The 22,712-nt window shown below is 39.4% G+C and overlaps 2 long non-coding RNA genes across 2 annotated transcripts; one reads left to right on the top strand and one right to left on the bottom strand.

The window, feature by feature from the left end:
• Positions 1 to 7,693: 7,693 nt before the first annotated feature.
• On the top strand, positions 7,694 to 21,305 carry LOC121635063. The gene is made up of 3 exons (XR_006009344.1): positions 7,694 to 7,803; positions 14,822 to 14,832; positions 21,295 to 21,305. It is a non-coding gene; the product is annotated as an uncharacterized LOC121635063 (long non-coding RNA).
• On the bottom strand, positions 15,592 to 22,525 carry LOC121635062. Its single transcript, XR_006009343.1, has 3 exons — positions 22,442 to 22,525; positions 22,254 to 22,262; positions 15,592 to 15,602 (listed from the first exon to the last, which is right to left on the bottom strand). It is a non-coding gene; the product is annotated as an uncharacterized LOC121635062 (long non-coding RNA).
• Between the last annotated feature and the right edge of the window lie 187 nt (positions 22,526 to 22,712).

Here is a 22,712-nt window from a genome sequence, read left to right as displayed (position 1 = left end):
TTTTCTAATCTTAGCACATTAAGTCGATAAATTAGTGTTTGGTGGATCAATATACTGTTGGAAAGTCTGTTTATTTCCCTTTTAAATGGTAAAACATTTGTAAGGAAAATTTATTCGTAGGATAAGCAGCAGTTAAGTTTGTGGGTAGACTTGCACTCCCACATCTCTCATCAGACTTATAATGAATAAATAAAATATATGATTTGGCAACGCCATCATTGTGTGGAAATCCAGGCCATCTTGAGCAGCTAGCATCCATTAGAGGTCAGAAATGGACAAGGTCTGGTTTGCTCCATTGTTTTTCAGTCATACCCACGATTCCATTCTTCCACCAGCATCTGTCCCCAGTCAGCCAGTGTGGTTGCGTTGGTCACTCTGGTACCAACAGTAGGATGGACTTCAGTCCCAGACTGTGGAGATCAGGGGTTGCCACTGGTTGTAAATGGTCCCCCTTTGTTCTCGGTCTCCCACTTTATGTGAAACTTGAGGTTCAATATGAAGATGGTACCAGGGCTCACACCAAATAATGCTGCAAGTTGTCTTATATCAGGGGCCCTGACCGGATCAGCCAGACAAGGCATGTTTGGAAAAGAAACCAAGTGACTGGTGTAGCGGGTCCACATAACAGGTGCTGACTGTCAGAGCCGAAAGTACCCAACAGCAGAATAAGCTATTTGGCAAATATTTGTTAAGATTTTCATGGGTGCAAACCACCTACTCAACTCAATAAAATAATAACTTCTTACATTTTTATGCTAAATTTACAATAGAATAGAACAGAATAGAATAGATTATCTTTAATGCCATTGTAACAAGTATAAGATTTTAAAGTGCCATCCAATCCGATACTTCATATATAAAATTAGTATAAGATGTACAAACAAAAGCAAGATAAAAAGCAGCACCAGCAGAGACCCATCTCTCACACACAGATGTGTTCTGTTATTACACGCATCCCTAAACATACTGCACATTTTGTGTTTTTTAGTATTAAGTGTGGTTGCATTTGGATAAAAATTGCTGCTGAATCTTTGTCCTGGTTTTTATTGTTCTGCACCCTGACGTCCAGGGTGGAAACTGTCCTTAAAGTCTGTGCTTTCTTAAGGCTACAGGGACTGTGTAGTTCTTCTAGTGCTTGCAGAGGCCAGCCGACAATCTTTTTGAGCCGTTCTGATGACCCTCTGGAGCGCTTTCCTCTGAGCTGCTGTACACAGATACATTAAGATAACCTCAATGGAGCAGTGATAGAAGGATACCAGCAGTCTTTGCTGCACCTTTTCAAAGATGTTCACTCTCCAGGTCAGGTCCTCCTCAATGTGGACACCCAGGAAGCGGAAGTCCGCCACCCTCTCCACACAGTCCCCACCGATGTTCAGTGGCTGTATGTCCGCTCTTTTCGTCCGGACGCCGATAATGACCTCCTTGGTTTTGGAGGTGTTGAGCAGCAGATTGTTGTTCCCACACCAAACAGTCGCTCAACCTCGTCCCTGTAGGTGGTCTCAACCCCCTCGAGATAAGTCCCACCACCGCGGTATTATCCGCAAATTTGGTGATGGTGTTACTGAGGTGGGTGGGGGTGCAGTCGTCGGTGTAGAGCAGGGGGCTCAGCACACAGCCCTGTCGAGAGCTGCATGCTATTTATTTTCCTCCTTTCAAACATCATCAAACCAAATCTGATCATTTCTTTCATTTTCCTTTAAAGTAATGACAGGTCAAGTCTGCTGATGCACTGATGTAACAGATGTCCAAAATAATAAGTCTGCAGTGTCTGTAAAACCAAGACAAGAGGTTGTTTGATTAAAGCTCAGTGAGGAGGTAAACAGTGTCGGGCAACTCTTTCTTATCTGGTCATACGGTCAATATTCTGCTTATAAGGTGGCCGAGAGGTCCAACACAAAACAGCAAAGACATTAATATTGTGCAAAATGCTACAAAACAGAAAACAGGGCAGACAGCAGTTCACAAAACAAATCATTTCACAACAAACAAACGTTTAGAAAAACACCAAACCAACAAGAAAACACGAATACAGAAAACAACAGGATTTCATGAAACAATGCAACAAACTCAGAGTTAGAAAAACATTCAGGAAAACAAACAAATAAACAAGCAGAAAACACAACCAAACAAGAACATGTGGACAAACAACAAAAGGAAACCAAAACTACAATCGTTTCCATGACAGGAAGCAAATCAATCCTCCACAAATAAATTCCACAAACACAGCGACAGGGCACAACAACGACATTTACATAAAACATTTTAGAAAAAACAGGAACAAAACAAAAAAGGCATCTTTTTCAGTTTTGTGAGTATTTTTTTCTTTTTTGAAAAAAGCTGTTTTCTCATTCTTGTGTTTTCTTGATGAAGTTTAGTTTTGTCTCACTTTGTGTTTTGGAGGAATGGAGCTGTTTCTGAAGGTTTGGTGAAATCTTTGGTTCCACGTTCGACCGTCTGCTGCTCAGAAACATTTATATCACCAGTGAATCATTTATGGTGGAAATATTGTTGTAAAATATAATACACTAGTCAGGGACCACTTGAGCTTTGTGAGCATGCTCAGAGATTCAGTGGAGCAACAAATAATCACTGCTCTGTAAAAAATATTGAAACTTCCATATTGATGAATGAACCAAACAGAAACAAAGAAAAAAAACTTTCTCTCTATAAAAATGTACAAATACAGATTCAGTTTAATGTGAATGTTTATGATCTGAACAGGTAACAGTGGACAAAGCAGGCGATGATTACTGACACAGATTTACAGTGGAAACCTGAAAGCATCGCTAAGTGATTCCATCGGTTTGGCTGCACAGCAAATAAAACACTGAAATGTCACCAGCTGATGTGTCCACACTCCATCTTGTCCATATGAGCCAATTTCCTCCTTCAGGGTTCATCGGGTTCTCGTAACTGAAAAAATACAAGACAGTTTGAATGCTGACATAAACGGCTTAAAGAATCAATCGTTTGAAAATTGTAGTTAATGTAGAATTTTCCAGTATTTAGTGGAATAAGGAAGTAGTTAATCAAATGTGTAACAGTCCTTTTGGCTTTTAAGTAGATAACATTTATTATAATTGAATTTGTTAAAATTCACCCACTGACTTGTTGCCTTTTAACCATTTGAGACGGTAACCTCTGAGAAATAACACCTTTTTATCAGCTTATCAAATATTAAAGCACTTCAAGTTATGGCTGAAGGTCACTGAGACAGAGATCATTTTCATCCACAATACAGGCGATCATGCATCACTTCATTATTCAGTTTGATATTCCTTGAGTGGACGAGCATGTTTTCATATGTCTATTGTGGTCAGGATGTTGGCAAAAATTCCCAACAGAGACTGAGCAAGAGCTTTGCAAACAGTTAGCTAGAGAATTCTGCCTCCCATATATGAGTAAAATCCTGTACGGTCAAGATTCTTCACGCTGCCTTGACATTGCAAGTTGTTTTCAATCTTTGGCTCTGCTTAGCTGCATTTCTGCTACATATTTATTAATCCCTGTCAGAGATCTCATGGGTTCATGGCACAAAAATATGTGCTTGGTGTGAAGTTATCAGGTATAAAGATATTGTTTATCAGCACATTGTGGTTTGTAGAATTAAAAGTGCTAAATTTAATCTAATTCATTCTCCATGCCATTTATAGCTACAGGTCAGCGCTGCTGCTGTATCTGGTCAAGTTTTCAGACACTTTGCATTAAATGACACACTTTGACAGCTGTTTTTTTCCTGTTATTGAGCTCCTCCATCATACCTTCCTCCATCTTTTTTCTAGCTGCTGCATCAGGATCCGTTTGGGGCTTTCTGTATCTGCAGCTTGGGCCTTCCTTCACGTCCCTGTCCGTGGTGCTGAATCCTGTACGCTTTGTGTACATGTGGCTCTGCACTGGAGCACATGGCAGACTGTTGTGGGACTAACAACATTAATATTGAAGAAAAGTCACCTCCAAACATCTGTCTGCTGGTGTTTCAGTTCATAAGGAAGCTGGTTTATTCTTCATAACTCTCTCTTTGCCTTGATGTTTCTGTGTTTTCTGTCTCAGTTTCTTTAAGCTCGTCTTCTGTATCTTGGCAAATGCTTTTGAATTCTTCCTTTTTTTTCTTTCCCCTGTTTTTTACTTTTGCCTGACAAATTAGCAAAACAAACGAAGTGCTAAGTGTTGCATTGGAGAGCTGAGAGGAAAAAAAACCCTGATGCTCAAAGCAAGACATTATTCCTCCTTTTTTAAATGTAGCGGAGAGTTTCAGAGGATTCAGTTATATGGTAAGATAATTCATGGATGAATGATGATCATTCCTTGTGGCCATTAAAGTGATCACAATATGATATAACTGTCAGTTTATGATGCAGATGACTGCTCATATTGCATCCCACCCAGGATATTGACCTATGTGTCGGCTCTGCCACTACACTCTCATATTGCTCAGTGGTTCCATATTAATTTCCCCGGAGGACTCTGCGTAAGCTGCCGCATATGAATGGTGGTAATGCAGCCAGGTGATGAATATGAAAACCCTGTCATCTGTGAATGCCTCCAAGCTAAAGAGAGTCACGTATATTGACTGTTTCTTTTCTCAAAGACAGTTGCACAGGCTGAACTGTGGCTCCCGTTGGCGAGGCTTTCACTGGAAATGATGCTAAATCAGGCACCAGTGATCAAAGTGATAAAGAAATCAACAGGAAGCTATAAAAAGAAGAGACCTGTGATGCTGCTCAAACCCTAATCTTCCTTCTCAAAGCTCAACACGCTCGATGTTATTAAGAGAGTCACCTCCTCCTCCCCTTCATGATGCAAATGGATATCTTTTCATACTCTGGGCGAGCTCATGCAAATTTCACATCAAAATCTCAGCAATCTCTAGGGCTCCTAGGGTCCTCATGACCAATTAAAACACACACACACACACACACACACACACACACACACACGGACTTGCACTTATCTGGCTGCAGAAATGCTGATGCAAATATTTGCCCAGGATGATGGAGAAACTTTGCGCTCAGGTTATTATTAATGAATAAATGTGACTTTAAGATGCACAAGATGTGGCGGGTGGGGGAAAAGCTCTCGTAAGCCGGAGGGAAAATGTATTGTTTGGCAGGGATCTGCTTCTCCAGGTTGTTCCACTAGAGATCAAAGCAAACGTGCATTTCAAGCTTGACACTTTCCACAGCTGTTAACACGTTTTTCCTTTGTTTAGTTTTCTGCTGCCATCACTGTTTGACAGTCCATCACCTCTGCCTGCATTCTGCTATTCCTCGGGGTTATGCATCTCATGATTTCTCCTCCTAAACAACACCCATAAGTACACGTTGGTCTGTGCAAAGGCAGAGCTGCCAGAGGGCTGCTGTTTCTCTGACGATTCCAACCTCTGAATCACAAATAAAGCAGGCTGCAAACCTGGTGCTTGCTTGCTGGGATCCTGTAAGTCCTTATATCTACAAGGCCAACACCTTCTCACTGCTTACTTGTTACACATGCATGCTTGATTAGGATCCCTCTGTGTCACATATAGGCATGTCAGGTACCCCCCTCTCATCATAAAGTGATGTACAGGGGGCTCTCATTGAATGTTATCAGCGCCCTACGCGTGAGTATGTGACGCAGAGGAAGCGTCCATACATGACGAGTAAGGAGGGAGAATGTGTTGTACAAAGCTCACCCACTGAGGAAGCAGTGCTATTACACCTTAACATACATTTAACAACACATATGTGATTGCACACATTTCCTCCAACTGTCAGCATGAGGCAGCACAGTGCAGAAGCTCCACAGTGTTGAGTGCAGCTTCCTAAAATACATGGTTTATAACAAATTTTTAAGCCTTTTTTAAAACTGACTTTAAACCACTCCTAAATACCTTTTCCATTAGAATTAAAACTCTGGCTTTATGAAATATTACTAATGCATAAGAACATTTGCTTGTTGTTTGTCTTCTTGAAGGTGCTTCTTATGATTGTCTGCTTTGTTGTCTAACAGAGGCTGTGGGATGGTTTTTGTTGTCCCAACTGCTTGTCTGGTGTTTGTTTTGTTTGCCTTTTATACACCTTCCCACCTAGAACTCCCAGCTCAGGGGTCTGCTACGTTCATGAAAAAAGAGCCATTAATTCCACTTGTCCCATCAAGTAAACACACTTTAGACCCACAAAACTTATTTGACTCCTAAAGATAATTCCGAATAAACAAAATAGCTTTTTATTTCAATAAACAGGATCCTAGACCCCAAAATCAGCCTGAAGACTCAACAAGATCTTTCTTTTGATTAATACTTGATGGTTTTAAAACTTGAATTTCAACGGTTCTATTTAAACCCTGCCAAGCAAATGAATAAAGTCCCCTAAAACAGACTATTCTGATATATTTACAGGTAAATCCTGCCGCATGAAGATGGCCTGAGATGCTTTAGAACTGCCAGTGATTCATGACGCTGTAAGACTTGACCTGTCATATAACAGCTTATTCCATAACAATCATAACACCACCGCCATATGCTCCACTTCCTGACAGGTTGTGTGATTCATCTTATTATACATTCACTGTTACTCTAAATAAGCTCCAGTAAAATTATAGCCACCTTCACATTTACAACTCTTATGAGCAGCCAGTTCTTGTTTTTACGACCGCACTCTGTGGCGGCGACAGTATGGAAAATGTGTCCAACATGAATGTTAATCTGTTTGAATAAAGAGCAACACAGCTGAGAGCAGAGAATCTATACTATTACTACTAGACTGCTGATAAAAGCAGTTTTCATTCTGAGATCCAGTTAGCCAAATTCTACCTCAAGCAAATCTGTAAAAGGAAACAAGTAGATCAAGATTTGAAGGCAAGAAAAATGGGGTCAAACTGATAAAAGACAAAGAGTTTGTACCTACAGGAACCAACAAGAACCTAACTACAGGCCAGGCGCTTACAGTCATCTCAATCCATCCTTTTTTTTTGCTTTACTTTAACTTCCCCTCCTGTCTCTCATTCCACCCCGTATTTTACAATAACACCATGAAAATGTCGCCGTCCACCGCCCTTTTTTACAACAGCCTCTTTAGAATGAAGACTGAAGTTTCTGTTCTGGTGACGTAGGAGTAAACTCATGAAGTGAGAAAACACCTCATCTCCTGACTCAGTGTGTGAGTCACTGCCTTTGACATTATAATGTATGTTTAAAAATATATGATTATGTTTGTAGTATAAACATGCAAAGAAAGCCTATTTGAAACTATTTGAAAATATCTGCTAACGGGACTGAGACCCAACAGATCCTCTCTGAGGGAAAGCTAGTTTGGAAAAAAAACACGACTTACCAGAAGCAGGAGTCTCGCTGATCCAGGGAAAATGTCTGACGAAAACATTCTCCTGATCTGGCCTGAAAGGAAGAAATTTCCAAATTTCAGATTTAAAGACATCTCGTGAAGCTGATTATGATATATTCAGCAAAAATTTCCATCCCTTTATGACCACAGTGGAGCATCTTCTGATGCTACTTCCAGCAGGATAATGCACCATGTCACAAAGCTCAGATCATCTCCACCTGCTTTCTAGAACATGACGATGAGTTCACTGGACTCCAACGGCCTCCACAGCCACCAGATCTCAGTCCAGTAGAGCAGCTTTGGGATGTGGTGGAACGGGAGATTCTCATCATGGATGCAGCCGACAAACCTGCAGCAACTGTGTGATGCTGTCATGTCAATATGGAGAAAACCTCTGAGGAAGGTTTCCACCACCTGCTTCATCTATCACACCAGGAATGAAGGTGTTCTGGAGGAGAAAGGGGTCTAACCCGGTACTAACAAAGTGGACCTGATAAAGTGGTGGTTTGAATGCATTCTCTTATATTCCCCTTAAGATGACAGCATGGAAACAACAGAATCAGATCCATCTCAGACCGGATCAAAGGTGAGTGTCCAACCTCTCAGACCATGTATGTCACTGATATAATAGAGAAAAACAAACAGTTCCTGAACCCATTAAGTATTAATCAAGTTGGCTTCTTGACAATCTAAAACCTTTTATTCATGTCAAAGTGACTATGACACAGGAGAAGGATGCTGGTGTATTACTGTTTGGAGAAGCAGCTCTGCCTTTAAGTGCAGCAGATATTGAAGGAGCTCTGAGACGACAGCAGACCATGGCCAGTGCAGCGTTCATCAGGGGCAATTACAGCCTCATATGCAACAACATAACTCTGTTCTGATATGCTATCGAGAATGTCCTGTGATATGTCTGTTTATGTCTATGCTCATCTATTTCCATGCTGGAAACAGGTGAGCAAAAAAAAAAGTCTTTAATGTAGATTTAACAAAATGTTCAGAAAATATTACAAATGAGTCTGAGTATGAAGTATGTATGTCCTAGGAGGTTATTTCTTTCAAACGAAGACTAATGTTCAGTTTGCACAGAAATAAAGGATCCTTTTGTCCAAACAGATTACTGTGAATTATTAGAATATTCTGCAGACAGGAAGGTATGGATGGCAAACTACAATGAATAAAGCTGCCAACAAATGTGCAAATCTGCATAATTTTGTCAGTCTAAAGTCTAAATAACTCTGTAAGACAAACTTTAAAAGTAGAGAATATAACAGAGATACTGACAGTCTCTTAGCAACATCTCTGTTGGTAGACCTTTAAAAAATGAGGATCCATGAGTCCTCTCTGCTTGTATTTGAGATATATTACAGAGCTTTACTGGAAAAAGATCTGCTGTCATCCTGGTTAAGCACAGGGTGACAAATAGAGGAAGAAAATGACAAAGACTACATGGCTCCATGTTGGATCAATGAGCTGATTGGGCAGGATGCCTTTTAAAAAGGTGGCATTTGTTTTGATATTGGTCCTCAGAAAAGTGATGCATTACTTGTGCTCCTCCAGCTGAGCCATTAAAGGGTGGCCATGGCTAGAAATGATTCACAAAGCTGTCTACTGTCTACAGATGCATAATCTGAAGCAAATGGACTCAGGTGCATATTTATTAGCTACAGATGAACGCTGCAAGGCTATTTTGCCCTATACCGTGCACCACGTCACTGATGGAGAGTCTGTGCGTGTCTCACATCTGTCTGCTGAGAAGAGCAGCGGTGGGATTTGCAGCTTTTCCTCCTTGGCTTTTAGGATGGAGCCCGGCTACTCCTTGAAGATTTGCTCATGAAGGTTACATGAGACAAATCTGGAAAATTCTCTCAAATGACCTCCGGTTAAAGTTAACCTGTGAGCTGACTCGCTCTCCCTGCAGGCGGGGTCCTGCATCCCTTCCTGCCCTTGATGTGAATGACACTGAAGCATAATCAATTGAATTGGAGGACAACTCTGTTTCTATCTTTTATGTGTCAAGGAGAGAACTCCTGTTGCATCAGTTCCTGATTGGCCAAGCAGGGTCCCAGTTGCCAGGCAACCACCCAGCGTATGGGGCCTTGCTGACAGACAGCTGCTAATGAAGCCAGGGCAGTAGATAGAGGGAGCACACTGCACCAAAAAAAGGCAATTCAACCTCTTTTTTTTCTTTTCCTTGCCTTACATCTCCCTGGGACCTGCTTCTATGGATGCATAAATACTCATGCACATCTATAGCCTCTAATTTACTTTCTTCCTGCATGAAGAGTCTTTCCGCAGGGGCCACCCTCAAATGCCTGAATGCAGTCATGCCTCAGACAGCCTCCACCTCATACACCATCACCATCCCCCTCACCACCCAGCCACTAATATTTATACAGCAAAGGAAGGCACGGAATACGCAAACACCATAGATGGTCACAAGGTTTCAGAGAAAACAAGCAAAGTCTTATCTTATTTTGGAAATGTAAGTGTAAAGACACAGATGGCATCCACGCAAACACCACAACCGCAGTGCAGGGTGTTTATTGCTGTGCATGAGTCACGCTCAGGTCACACATACAGATCCTGCACAGTCACACCCAATCTGTCTGAACACACTGGAAATTTATTGGAAATAGAAGTTAGAGTCATACATCTTTATTTATCTCCAAATGCTATGCTCCACCACGCTGCAATATTCGCCAGCTGGGATGTGTGTGTACATTGAATGTTAAGTTCTTGTAATTAAGCAGTATGGTACTTCACCTTCTTATCCCACTGCTCAAGTTGCTGTTGAACATGTCAGGGTGCCACATAAAATGCACCATTTGTCTGCTCTAAATGTTCTCTCACCATGTTCCTCTGCAGAACAACTTAGCAGTCAGGAGGTGAGTGGTGCAGAGGCGACCTGCAACCTGCGCCTGGTCATGATGCGTCCCAAGCAGAAATCAGTTTACACTTTTCCAGATAAAGGTTTTACATGTCTACTCTGAGCAGTACCTGCTGAATCAGACCTCTCAGCACGTCACATTTAGTTAGTGAAAAACAAATGTTTTAAAGCAAACGTGAGGATAAATTTTTGCATCATGTACTGTTTGTGACACATGATTGATCAAAGATTAAAGCAGTCTCAAAGTAGCGCTCACGTTAAATTGTCACAGTAGAATTATAGATAACACATTTGCTCAAACGTCATTGACCTACAGTCACATTTAGGATTTCCTGGCAGCTACCAGTTGTTGAGGTTCATGTGTTAATGGGACTCAAGAAAATATTTCTTCAGACAAGGCCAGTGGTTTGAGGAGGAACATAAAAGTCAGCCTTCCTCTCTTAAGAGAAAATAAATAAGTAAAATGAAATAATAAATGCCATTAATACATTAACAAGAATAACATGAAATAATTAGGATACATAAATAAATGTCGCTCATCTGCTTTAATTTTGAAGAAGAAAATCCAAAGATCAAAGTCTGTTTATGGTTCTTGAGGGAAAAATGCTGCAGCTGTGAGGAAAAGACTGCAGAGCTGAGTCTATGGAGCGATGACACAGCATCAACTTAGTTTTGAGATGATGTAAACCTCTAGATTTGTACAAGCAGCAATGTTGCATGATGTCTGACATTTATGCAATAAAATCTCAGTGAGATAAAGAAGATTTTCAGGCCCTTTGATAGATAAGAGCCTCCTCTCAAGGTCTTTCAGCAGAATCTCCTGACAAAAGCTGATTGATGGCTCCCCATAAAGACTTTTATTGGGCCAGTGTCAAAGGGCCTTGTACGCTTACCAGTCTGGTTTTATGTGGAAATATGCAGTGAGGGAAGAAATTGTTATTCACTTCAGCTGTATTGTGATTTAAAAAAAATACATTTAAGTGATTTGTATTCTTAAAATTAAAATCCATGTCAGTTATTTGGCATTTATATGTTCAGTTTCTCCTGATTGTCTTCTTACACTCAAACTAGCCTTTTTGAACAGAAATAGGATTTTTTTTTCTTTTTAAATGTCAACCTCCAGATTTTCTCCTGAAGGTTCTGTGCTCTCTATTTCATGGTCAATGTCCTGCTGAGAGGCTAAACAAACAGCAGACATTAATAATTTAAGGTAGCAGCAGGATACATATACTTTAGAGTCCTGAGAGACTGGACCACAACAAAAATCCCCAGCACCAGACTGTTGAGTTAGGCTTAATGGTAAAAGAGGCTTGAACAGCTTCATCTGAGGGAGGTTTTCACCAATAGTTAAAAAATTATACTGTGGACATTTTCACAGTGTATTCATGGCATCAACACTTCGAGGTTGTAATTGGCTCGGGTTAAAGACTCAAATGTAATATAGCTTGTTAGAAAGAGAAAAAATGAGCCTGAAAATTTGATTTTCTACAGATCATGAGTGTTTCTTCATTCTGGTGTAGTGGTCATGTGCTACAGCTAATCTTCATCACCTATGAGTTATATGCTAGCGTTCATGGAGAGCTCTGATCAAAAAAAAAAAAAAAAAAGAAGTACCAGACACCTCCCCCCAAAAAGGAATTTAACATCTATCATCCTTTCTGCTGTTTCAGACCCTTTTCTAATGGTAACTCTGATGAGCTTAGATTGTTCAGCATCAAGATACCAATCAGTGGAGACACTATATGAGTTTTCTAATGGAAGATAAGCTTGAAAGGTCAAGAGAACTTGCTACAGTATAGGAACCCAGACATCTGTCCCTTTCCTCACACATGCAAAGAGCCACAAACAACAAAGGAGTGCACTGAGGCCTCACAGTAAGAAGGTGACTGGTTCGAGCCTCGGGTGGGGACGGGACTGAGCAGTGGGCTTTCTGTGAGGAGTTTGCATGTTCTTCCCTTGTATGGGTTCTCTTCAGGCACTCTGGTTTCCCCCACCATCCAAAGACATGAAGTTAGGTTAGCATTGTTGGTAATTTTTCTTACAGGAACACAAAGTCATCTATAGTGAAAATTCTAAAGCTCTATTAAAACTTGGAATAAATGTCATGAAATGGATAAAAAAAAATAATGCTTATTCCATACTGATTAAAATTATCCAGTTTCTCTGAAACCTTCAGAAGCAATTAAACCATAAAAACATTTTACTAAGGAAAGAGAAGTTTGTTGCCCAAGGGAACAACAGCGCCACCCACAGGAGAAGTCAAACCGATTCTCTCTTTCTGCTTTAATATGTTTCTAATGAATAGATGGACTTTTGTTGCTTTTGAACTGGTTAATAAATATTTTTCTATATGCAAAGTTCATGCAACTAAAGTAGTTTCATTTATGAATAAAACTTAAAGGAAATTTTAAAAATGCACAAAAAATAAATAAATAAAACTTCTGAGTCACTCTGGACATTGAAAAGGAAAAATAGGTATCTAATTTTCCTATTTTGTTATGTCGAGAGAACCATGGAAATAAAATAAACACACTAAAATTTAGATGAGATTGGCTAAAGCAAAACAAATAAAGAATGTTGAAAGGAAAACTATTTTTCATGCTTAAACCAGTATTGTTGTTGTATTGTGAAAGAATAAATATGCAGAGCATCAAATTCGTATCGTATCGCATCGTATCGTACTCCATCATACCGTATCGTATCGCATCATACCGTATCGTATCGTATCGTATCGTATCGTATCGTATCGTATCGTATCGTATTGTATTGCATCCCATTGTATCGCATCGTATACTGTTATGTTGTGTCGTTGCATGTCGTATTGTACTGTACTGTATTGGAATTTGGAATTTTTGCTAAGTTTAGATTCTTTTTGTGTGTATAGTTGTTCACATTATTATTTACAGCCCTGAAGTGTCCATGCAGCCACATGCAGTATGCTGTGTTTACACCTCCTCCAGCGCAGATTGTGATGTTTGTCTCACTTCAGTGATTTAAAAAGTCAAAGGAAATGTGACATGTACATTCAGACTGTGGTCATTTTGAAAAACATCAGAAACGGATCTGATTACGGTCATGATATGAAAGTGGAGTCAGATTGGAAAAAAATCTGATTTGTGCTGTTAGGACTGTCATTAAGAAATGCAAAAAAAAGGGGAATTTTTTGCATTCTGTTGGCCAACCAACCCAACTCGTTCACAAACTGGCAATAAAAAAGATATTATAATATGTAAACTTTCCTAATTCTTTCTTATTGCGTCTATAATGAGTTCATAAGTACAGCTCATATATAATAGCAGTGAGGAATTTTCTCTAAATGTTCATCTCTCTTGCAGCATCTGCAGCACTAGACACTCTATATTTAGCACTCAGCAGTAGTACAAATAACACATCCATGCAAGCTGATTAAGTCTTCTAGAGAGTGGAAAAGTTTAGCATTAAACAGAAAGCCTAATTAGCCAAAGCCTTCATGCATGAAATGAGAATAAAGCCCTGTAGAAGCCGTGACTCTGAACATGCATGCAAAACTACTGTGTGGACATTTTCAGATATCACTGCAGACACCGATCAACAGTGGCAGCGAGCAAACAAGCAGGTCATTGCTCATTGATGTCTAATTTGTAAAGTCCTGGAAACTTCCAGGTGAATTTAGGAAGCGTTTTCACATGTTCCTTGTTTTTAAGGGTTAAAGGTTTGAATAAGGGGCATTCACAGAGCTAGCTTGGTCTAAAGTGATCATTTTTCAAGCTGATTGGAAATTTAATCACTTGTAGATGACTGATGCCATTCATCTTACCTGTCAGTGGTTTTAATGTGCTGATTAATGTATCATAAGGACACAGATGAGCCAAGTGGATGCACGTGAGTGGAAGGAAAGGGAAGGTTTAGGTGAGAGAGGCTAGCTTGTACAGAAACATTTATGTCTAATCGTGTAAAAAGTCCTATTCCATGTTTCTACCATTGATGTATTTCCCTTTAAGTTTGGTCTAAGAACATCATTACTTTGCCTTTACCTGTCTGACCTGTTATACTTAGTCCTTTAAATAATTTAGGTACTTAATGCTTCAACCAATGTTTCTTACTGTAAAGCTGAATATAGCTTCTCATTTGTTTGTGGGTTTGGATGAAAGCGCCTGTTAATGTAGAACTCTGTTTGGTACTGTGTTCATTTAGTGCATTCCTGTCCAGTCCTGTGCATTCTGACCACCTACTCTCATTGAAATTCTACTAGAGACATTTATATGAATCATCTAGTTACACATTAAAATCCTGTTTAAACTGTCTTCTCAGCTTCATTTCACGACTTCATCGCTGAGCAAGTTTAAACAAAAACCTGGGAAAAAAGCAATAAAAATTCAGATGCTGCTACACGTAATCATTCTAATCTGACAAAAAATGCATTAAACTGAAATTCTCAAAGCTGAATTAACACACATAGAAAATGGTGGTCGGCCCCCTACCGAAATGTTTGGCTTCACTAAACTCAAATGGGCCTGAAACATGCTCTAATTTATTTTTTTTATTGTTTTTTAAGCATAAGTGTACATTAATCTAGTAGAATTCCCTTTAAAATGCATCTTCTTTATATTTTTCTGTTTATTTTGTGAAACAGCCAAACACATTGTTCATAATGTTGCATATTTTTGGACATTGATTCCTCTTCTGCACATAATAAATGGCCAGGGGGGACTCCTCAGCTTGGAAATGTTCCAGTCTTTGTCTCCCTGAACACAATAAAAAATAAATAAATTAATAGAAGCATAAATCAATAGATGGATCTTCTGCTGTGTGCAAGTATTTTTTCTTAACACTTTGAGTGCTGCGTTCATGTGTTTGACCAATAAACGTTTAATCAGCTGTTCCTCAGAAATATAAAGATCCACAGTTCAGAGCAGCATTCCATATCATTCTACAAACCAATTCTATCAGCATATAGAAATGCATTTTAAATATATTTTTAAGTAAATATAAATAAAAAAGGGTAAATATCTTTCATTTGCTTGCAATATTTTTTCCAGTAATTAATTTCATGAAAGATTATTCAAACTATGTCACTATGTTAAAATGACCACATCACCTCTTTGAAAATCTGATAATATTAATTAACAAGCAATCTGTGCAGGAAATTCTGTTCCTGTGAATCTTCTCTATTGTTTCCTCTCAGACTTTTCATGTTCTGAAGCTCTCAGCTGACAACAGTGATTCTCTATAGAGTTGACTGGAGCTCTGTTTATTCCAAGAATCTGACAGATATCTTGGGCTTAGATTACAGCCTGTGTCTCTACGCCATCAGTCACTTCCCAGTTCAAACCACAGTGTCTGTGCCATCTTGCTGGCCCAGTTCAACAGAACAATCACTGTGTTTGATTCAGCTGTGTTTTAGCTTAGAGACACTGTTTCCATCAGAGGCAAAAAAAAGAAAGTAAAGTGTGACTGCAGGCCCTTTAAAACATATCTCAAAATATAGCACTTAATCTTTGCTGGTGGGCTAAATCTTACTTCTTGTTGCTACAGAACTCAAAGTTTTTCAGGAGCTCTAAGAACAAACTGAGGGTGCATATGATATATGAAAGCCATGTCCACGAAACCTCTCATCCTTAAAGTGCTGAGACCAGATCTCTGTTTTGACCCATTCTAACCACCACATTCTCTCACTTATACCAGGCATTTAAATTTTCTACATTTAATTCAGTTTATCTGTTACTGGAGAAACAGACGTCCATTTACATGCTATATATTTGTGCGGACAGGGTTTCATGTATAAGTGAGGATGTTGTGAAGCTAAAAGGAGCTTTAAAAGAGCATCCCCTCAGACTTTGGTGAATTAAGATATGCAGCAGGTCACTAGAGGTGGTCCTCCACCTCTGGGAAATGTAATTTTTGAGCAATCCTGCTAACAAAATTATTTTATTGAATTGTTTTTTATGTATTTATTTGTTGTCTTCCAATTACCCCATGGGTACTGATGATGATGACACATGGCACTGTGACTGCTGACTGGTGTCTGTGGTAAGCTGCAAATGAATTGCTCATATTGATAAATAAAGTTTTCTTAATCTGAATATGAATCTAAAATAAGCTTTCACATTCATTACCCCCCAGTAAGATGTAATAGCATGTTATGGTCACATTCTTTGGCTTTTTCCCCTTAAAGCACTCTGGAAGAAAAATATCGATCTCATCACGCTAGTATCGATTGATACAGATACTAGCCTTGGAATCGATATTATCGATATTTGGATCGATCTGCCCAGCCCTACAAAATGCTCATTTATTGCACGGAAAATCAAGGAAAAATCGTATGTGACAGCTTGACATACCTCTTATCTAAATCAGGAGCACAACATGATTTAAAATCACCATCCAGTGATTTCTAATTGAGACCCAGTGCTGAATTCTCAAGATGAAATTAGCTTCAAAATCGTCTGCTGAAGGGGTTGAAGGTTGTTCAGCAGTCTGTCCCCTGAGAGCTTCAAGGAGCACAGCAGGAACAGAGCAAGTAGTGAACAATTTCACTTAATCATTGCAGGTCAGACTCCATCAACCCCACTGGTGTTTGACCAAGACCAGTCTTTTCCCAGTGGTTTTACACCCCAAGCATTTGGCTTCCAACTCCCAGCTAGCCTGTCTTGACCAGACTGCAGATAGTACAGGTGGCATTAATGAAAGAGTTGGATTCATGGCTTCAAGATAGTTTATTGTCACAATTAATACATTCACATTTGAGTAAAACTGAGCTGACTATGTAAGCACTATGAGTCTTTTCCTTTTATATCTCAGATGACATGACATTAATTCATCAGCCTCTTGATCTTATTCTATGATGTGTTTCATCTGCTCTATTTATTCAGGCAAATATGTTCCAGAGATTTGAGCTCATGTAGTGAAAACACATGAATGTGACTAAGTTGACTCATTAACAAAAGAATAACGTATGGAAAAGCAAAGGTCAGCGGCACCAGCAAAGCTGAATGTCAGTAATCTGCCCGCATACTGCAGCCCCACTTTGATGCCCTTCGTGATGCTTTTTGAACAGATTTGTTCAACATGCCTGCTAAAATTGCCACAGATGGCCCAACCATGAAGGCAACTGCTCAATCAGCCCCTCACAGACAGATCTGACCAGGTGACTCCATCGAATCTGGGAGAACAAACTTCTGATCGATATTCGTGCTTAATGTTTTTTAACTGGGTTAAAACAAATTTTTATTGGCTCACCTGCAGACATTTGAGTCCTCATTTATATTTATCTCCTGTGCCTTGTTGGCTCATGATTTATTCATGAAACAGACTGGTTGGGTTATCGTCAGAGGAAGGCCTGCAAGAGAATCAATAGAGTCTGGAAAGAATAAAAGCTCCCAATTTTCTCTTCAAATTTCTGCACTTCTTTTTTTTTTTTTTTTTACGTTGTTTTGAAGTTGTTGGTCTCCCTATGACAGGGATGTCCAACTCAAGTCCTAAAGGTCCACCTTCCTGCAGGTCTTACATGTTACCCTCAGCACACCTGGTTCAAATGAATGGATTGTTAACAGTCTTGTGCAGCCCTAAGATCTATTTAATTTGAATCAGGTATATTGAACCAGGGAAACATCTAAAACCTGCAGGATAGAGGCCCATTAGGGCCGAAAGTAGACATCCCTGTCTTATGACAAACAGTTGCTTTGTAACATAACTTTTGATAAAAACTAAGCTGATATTAAAATGTGTCTTTTATGCCACACGAGGATCTTTATCAGACATTTATATTGTAGTTCTTCCTTTTAAACCTAAGCATAAACCATAACTAAGCTCAATGGAAAAGAAATTGTTTAAAAAAAGACTCTTAAAGGAGTTAACTGTCTTACAGATGAGGTGCAACAGAAATGGGGACTCGAGTCTGGGACTCGGACTCTAGTCTGGGATTCAGACTTGAGTCACACTTAAAGGTCCCATATTATACATTTTTTCAACAATTTCATACGGTCCAGAGGTCCAACAAATTTGTTTTCAAAGTGTATTACCCCAAATTCAGCCTTGACCCTTAATTTTAGCCATTTCAAAAGTAGCTCAAGTGAGCTCTACTAATAACGGGGTATTCCGTGTCTGAACCTGTAAATGTTTATGGTGCCTGGCCACGCCCCTCTCTGGGAGAGGATCCGGCTTTCACTGGCGCCTGGTCAGTGACAGTATTTACTACCAGGGGCAGTGGTTATTTCCTTTGTTGAGGTCACAAAGGGAAAAATCTCAGTCTCGCCTGTTTGAGCGCACATTCGCTACAAAGTGAAGCAAATAAGAGAGGAAACAGAATTTTCTCATTTTTGGGCCTCATACACAGGCTATGAGGACACATATGACTGTTAAAAAACCTTTAGAAAGTGAATTTTGCATAGTTTGGGACCTTTAAGTCTTGTTTCCAGTGACTTGAGACTCGACTTGGACTCAAACTGAAATCAACTCAGACTTGGGAATGGAGAGTCATAAACAAAATTTTTTTTTTCAAGATCTTCTCTGTCAAGTTTCCACTGGTGGGAAGCTCCATGCATCTGAGTCATACCCCGAGAAAAGCATCCCGTTCACGACAGCACCTCCTGTATATCCCTTTCTACATGTTTTCCTTTATATCTTAAAAATTTTAACACGTTTCTAACTGTGAACTTTCCAGACTCACACCATCCTATTGTGGAGCAGCCCAGCCTCCGCCAGCACCTCCCTCAAATGAGCAAACGAGCCCAGTTTATGTCCCCTGCTGCTGATTGGGCTGAACTACTTCCTGCTAACAGAGATGTTTCCCAGGTCACGAAACAAACTTTACATTCTAAAATCTCACTATATGGACTCTAAAAAAATATCCAAAAACTACCTACTCAAATAATTATATAAACACATGCAGTAAAGGAAACCCAAAACCATTCTCCAACACCTAAAACCCAAGTACAAATAATCTCACCCCCACCCATCCATCTCATGTTCTCTCCCAGAACCCTAAAAGAGTGTTTAGGCCCCCGGGGAAGCATTTCCTCGAACACCCTCCTGGAGTACACCAGTTAGATGTACTAACAGACCATTTTACTATTAACTACCTCCTGCACTCACATTTACTCACAGTATTTACAGTTTTAAACCATCAAAACTTTTCTAATGCCTTCCTATTTCACAGGTCTCTGGAGACAGAATCAGATGTATCATTACTACATTGTTCAATAAATACCAATAAATAATCCAACCTTTGTGTGCAACTGTGCAAAATGTCAATTAAACTCCAAATGTACCTGAACAACCTGCAGTGCTATACAATCATTTATGTTACAGTTTTTATGTAACAAAGTGCTGCTGCGTTAAATTTCCATCAGCACAGTACATCAACCATCGGACATCCGTGACAGTGTGCAACAGCATTTTACTTCCCTGGTTTGAAATGAACAATGAAGTCATACGGCTGCAGGAGAGGAACCATCCAGCGATGCGTGTATCTGCATCCCTCATGCGCTTCAGCCACTGGAGAGCACGATGGTCCGTCTCCAGGACCAAGTCCCATCCGAGTAGGTAATATCGCAGGAATTTAACGGTCCATTTCAAAGCCAAACACTTTTTCAGTAGTCAAGTACGTCCTCTCTCTGTCCGACAACTTTTGGCTCAAAAAATTCTTCAGTTTTAAAACGTCTCTGCCTGCAAAAACAAAGATGCGATGTACTGTTTGGTTGTGACCAAAGTTTAAATTCTTTCATTAAATAAAATGAAGAATAAAATGAAATAAAGTTTATGGGTAGCAGAGAAAGAGATTTGGTTGAAATCTCCAGAGACTGTGTTTGTAACTGGAAAATAACGGAGCAGATAACACACGAACTCTCTCAGTGAACAACATGGAAACCATCAGTATTCATTCCATATTTCTTCCTGGGACCATGTTGTTTACTCATTGAATTTAAAAGTCATGTAAAGAGGAATTTCAGTCCAAAATATGTCCCAGCTGCCTGTCTTAATTAAACACAATGCTGCCTTTTTATTATTCCTCAAGCTTCGACCTTTTTATCTGCCAGTGATCTCATATATGACATATCTAAAGGTTTAATCTGCCTAATTTGTCTTTGTTTAAGTTTGCTCCTGCAAATCATCACGTCTCCTTTTTTGACTTGTCTGGACTTATATCTAATTCTGAACCAAGATTATATCTGAATAGAGTTTGTATATTTGAAAAAAGGAGGATAAAATCAGTCTTGAACAGACAATTAATCTTAACTGTCACTTTGGGTGTAAGAAAACATCAGTCTTGTCAGGCTGTGAGCATGGCTCAAACACAACATGAAGGCGTGGTTCTGTCCTGCTGATTAATTAACTGATAGCATTTCTGAGTGTTAGCATCTGAAGAGTCCACATCACTCAAACCAAGTTACAAGTCAATCAAAACCACTAATAAAATTACATATAAAATTAATCAACATTTCAAATTACAAAATAATATTAGTCAAAACATTTACAACCTAAAGACTCCTCATTTAATGCCCTCATCTTACTTTGTAAGCAGACCGGTTCCCCCAGACATAGCTTATCTGCAGCAAACTCCAAGCTGTTGGCATAGCATATCTAAAACTTCTTTTTCCCATTTCAAGTCTGGCTTTGGGTACAGAGAGCAAAAATACATCATGAGTCACAGAACGAATATTGTAGCTACGGTTTCTTTTAGATTGGATAGCATTTCATAAGTATGAGAGAAGCAGATTTAATATTGCCTTATAAATGAAGATGTGCCAATGGTTTTGTCTCCGAATACACAGCGAGGGCCAGCCAACTCTTTCATAAAAAATACAATGAGTTAGAGCTTTGAGATTAGTTCTAAACCTCAACGCTCCATGATAAACAACATCCAGTGACTTAAGACATTGCAAGGTTGCATGCGTATATAAAACATCACCGTAGTTAATCAGAAAAGTACCACCAACAAGCCTCCTTTTAGCAGCAAAAGAGAAACCAGACTTATTTCTGAAATAGAAACCAAGACACAGCTTCAACTTTTTGTAAGGTTGGATCGGCTGAAAGGAGGACACAAACGCAGGCTAAATGTGAAAAGGCTTTCATACAGCTTTCTCTAATTAAAGCAGCTACAACAAGACAATACAATGAACTGAGGTGTACTGGAGGCTTAAGTAGAGGGGAGAACAGGTGTGACTTGTCAGGCTGATGAGAAGAGACAGGTAAAGTCCGATGAGATGGGAACAGAGGAATCCTGGGTAATGTAGTCGTAGGACCAGTGATCAGTAGGCTGGTGAAGAGGAGTGTACTGGTGCAGGTGACATGACAGTATGTATGAAGTGTATGAAAACTGCTTTATAAATAAAGTTTGGTTTGATTTGACTGCAGAGACTATATGCTGTTAGAAATTCTCATTCATAATGCATATCATATTAAAAACTCAGTTGTCTTGTTCTACATCAATATTTGGTTTAGTTTATTTTCATCTGCAGTCATAAACAGCAATAAAACTGTTGCTCAGAGTTAAGGAGACATATTTCAATACTTCCTGATCCTGCACACTTTATATCAGTCTAATTACCTGGAAATATTGGAGGAACGCGGCTGTTGGTTCTTTGTAGGGTGACTGAAGTGGTCGTGTACTGTATATGACAACAACAACCCTCTCCTCCCACTACCCACGTGTTCTCTTCAGACAAGCAGACTTCAGACTAAAGAAACTGCAGAGAAGTTTTTATCACAGTTAATCCAGCAGAGACCATTTGGTAAACTATTTCCTCCCAGCACAAAATGGAGACAGACGAAACTGATGCTGTGTGTAATCTTACCATGAAACAAGGCAGATCCATAGCAGGCCGCTTTACAGAAAAATCTAGAATAGAAAGACTAAATGTTTTAAAATCAGCCATTACAGATGAACCAGAATTAAACTGTCACAGTCCCCGATCAGAAAAGCTTCTGTTTATAAGCACAAGTTGGTCATTTGAAATCTAAACATTGTGTTGTCTTTGGTTTATAACATATTTCCTGCATGATGATTTAGGAAATTGTCTTATGAACCACAACGGAGAATTATTATATATTGTTTTACACGTAACCTTGTTTCTCTTGATTAAAAAGGAAAGTCTTTCCCAAATTTGACAAACTTACGGGTGCGGATATGAGAGCAAAGGCATTCCTGATAGGATGTTTGTGTGTAAGTCCAGTCTCTAGGACAGAGAACCTTATATGGTAAGAACCTGAGTGTGTCTTATGGAACGTGTGCTTCTCCAAAGTTCATGTTTACATCCTGTGCTGGGAACTTCTCTAAGTTGCAGAGTACAGTCCTTTAAGGCAGACCCTTATCAGGAAACAATCTACTGTAAGTGTGTCTTATACAATGCTATGTTTAGATACCTCTAGAAGCCTTTAAGGCTGCCCATGCATGGAGTCTAAGGCAAACACCAGTCTGCTTACAGCTGCAATGAAGTATAGTCCTAATCTAGGTATTTTTAAGTAATTCTAATGAAATGTTGAGAATAAGATACTTCAATGCCAACACTGGAGGCAAGGAGGGT

This window comes from Melanotaenia boesemani, chromosome 23, assembly GCF_017639745.1.
Source record: "Melanotaenia boesemani isolate fMelBoe1 chromosome 23, fMelBoe1.pri, whole genome shotgun sequence".
Taxonomy (NCBI): Eukaryota; Metazoa; Chordata; class Actinopteri; order Atheriniformes; family Melanotaeniidae; genus Melanotaenia; species Melanotaenia boesemani.
The sequence above is the reverse complement of the archived record's forward strand: the minus strand, read 5'-3'. Positions and strand labels throughout refer to the sequence as shown.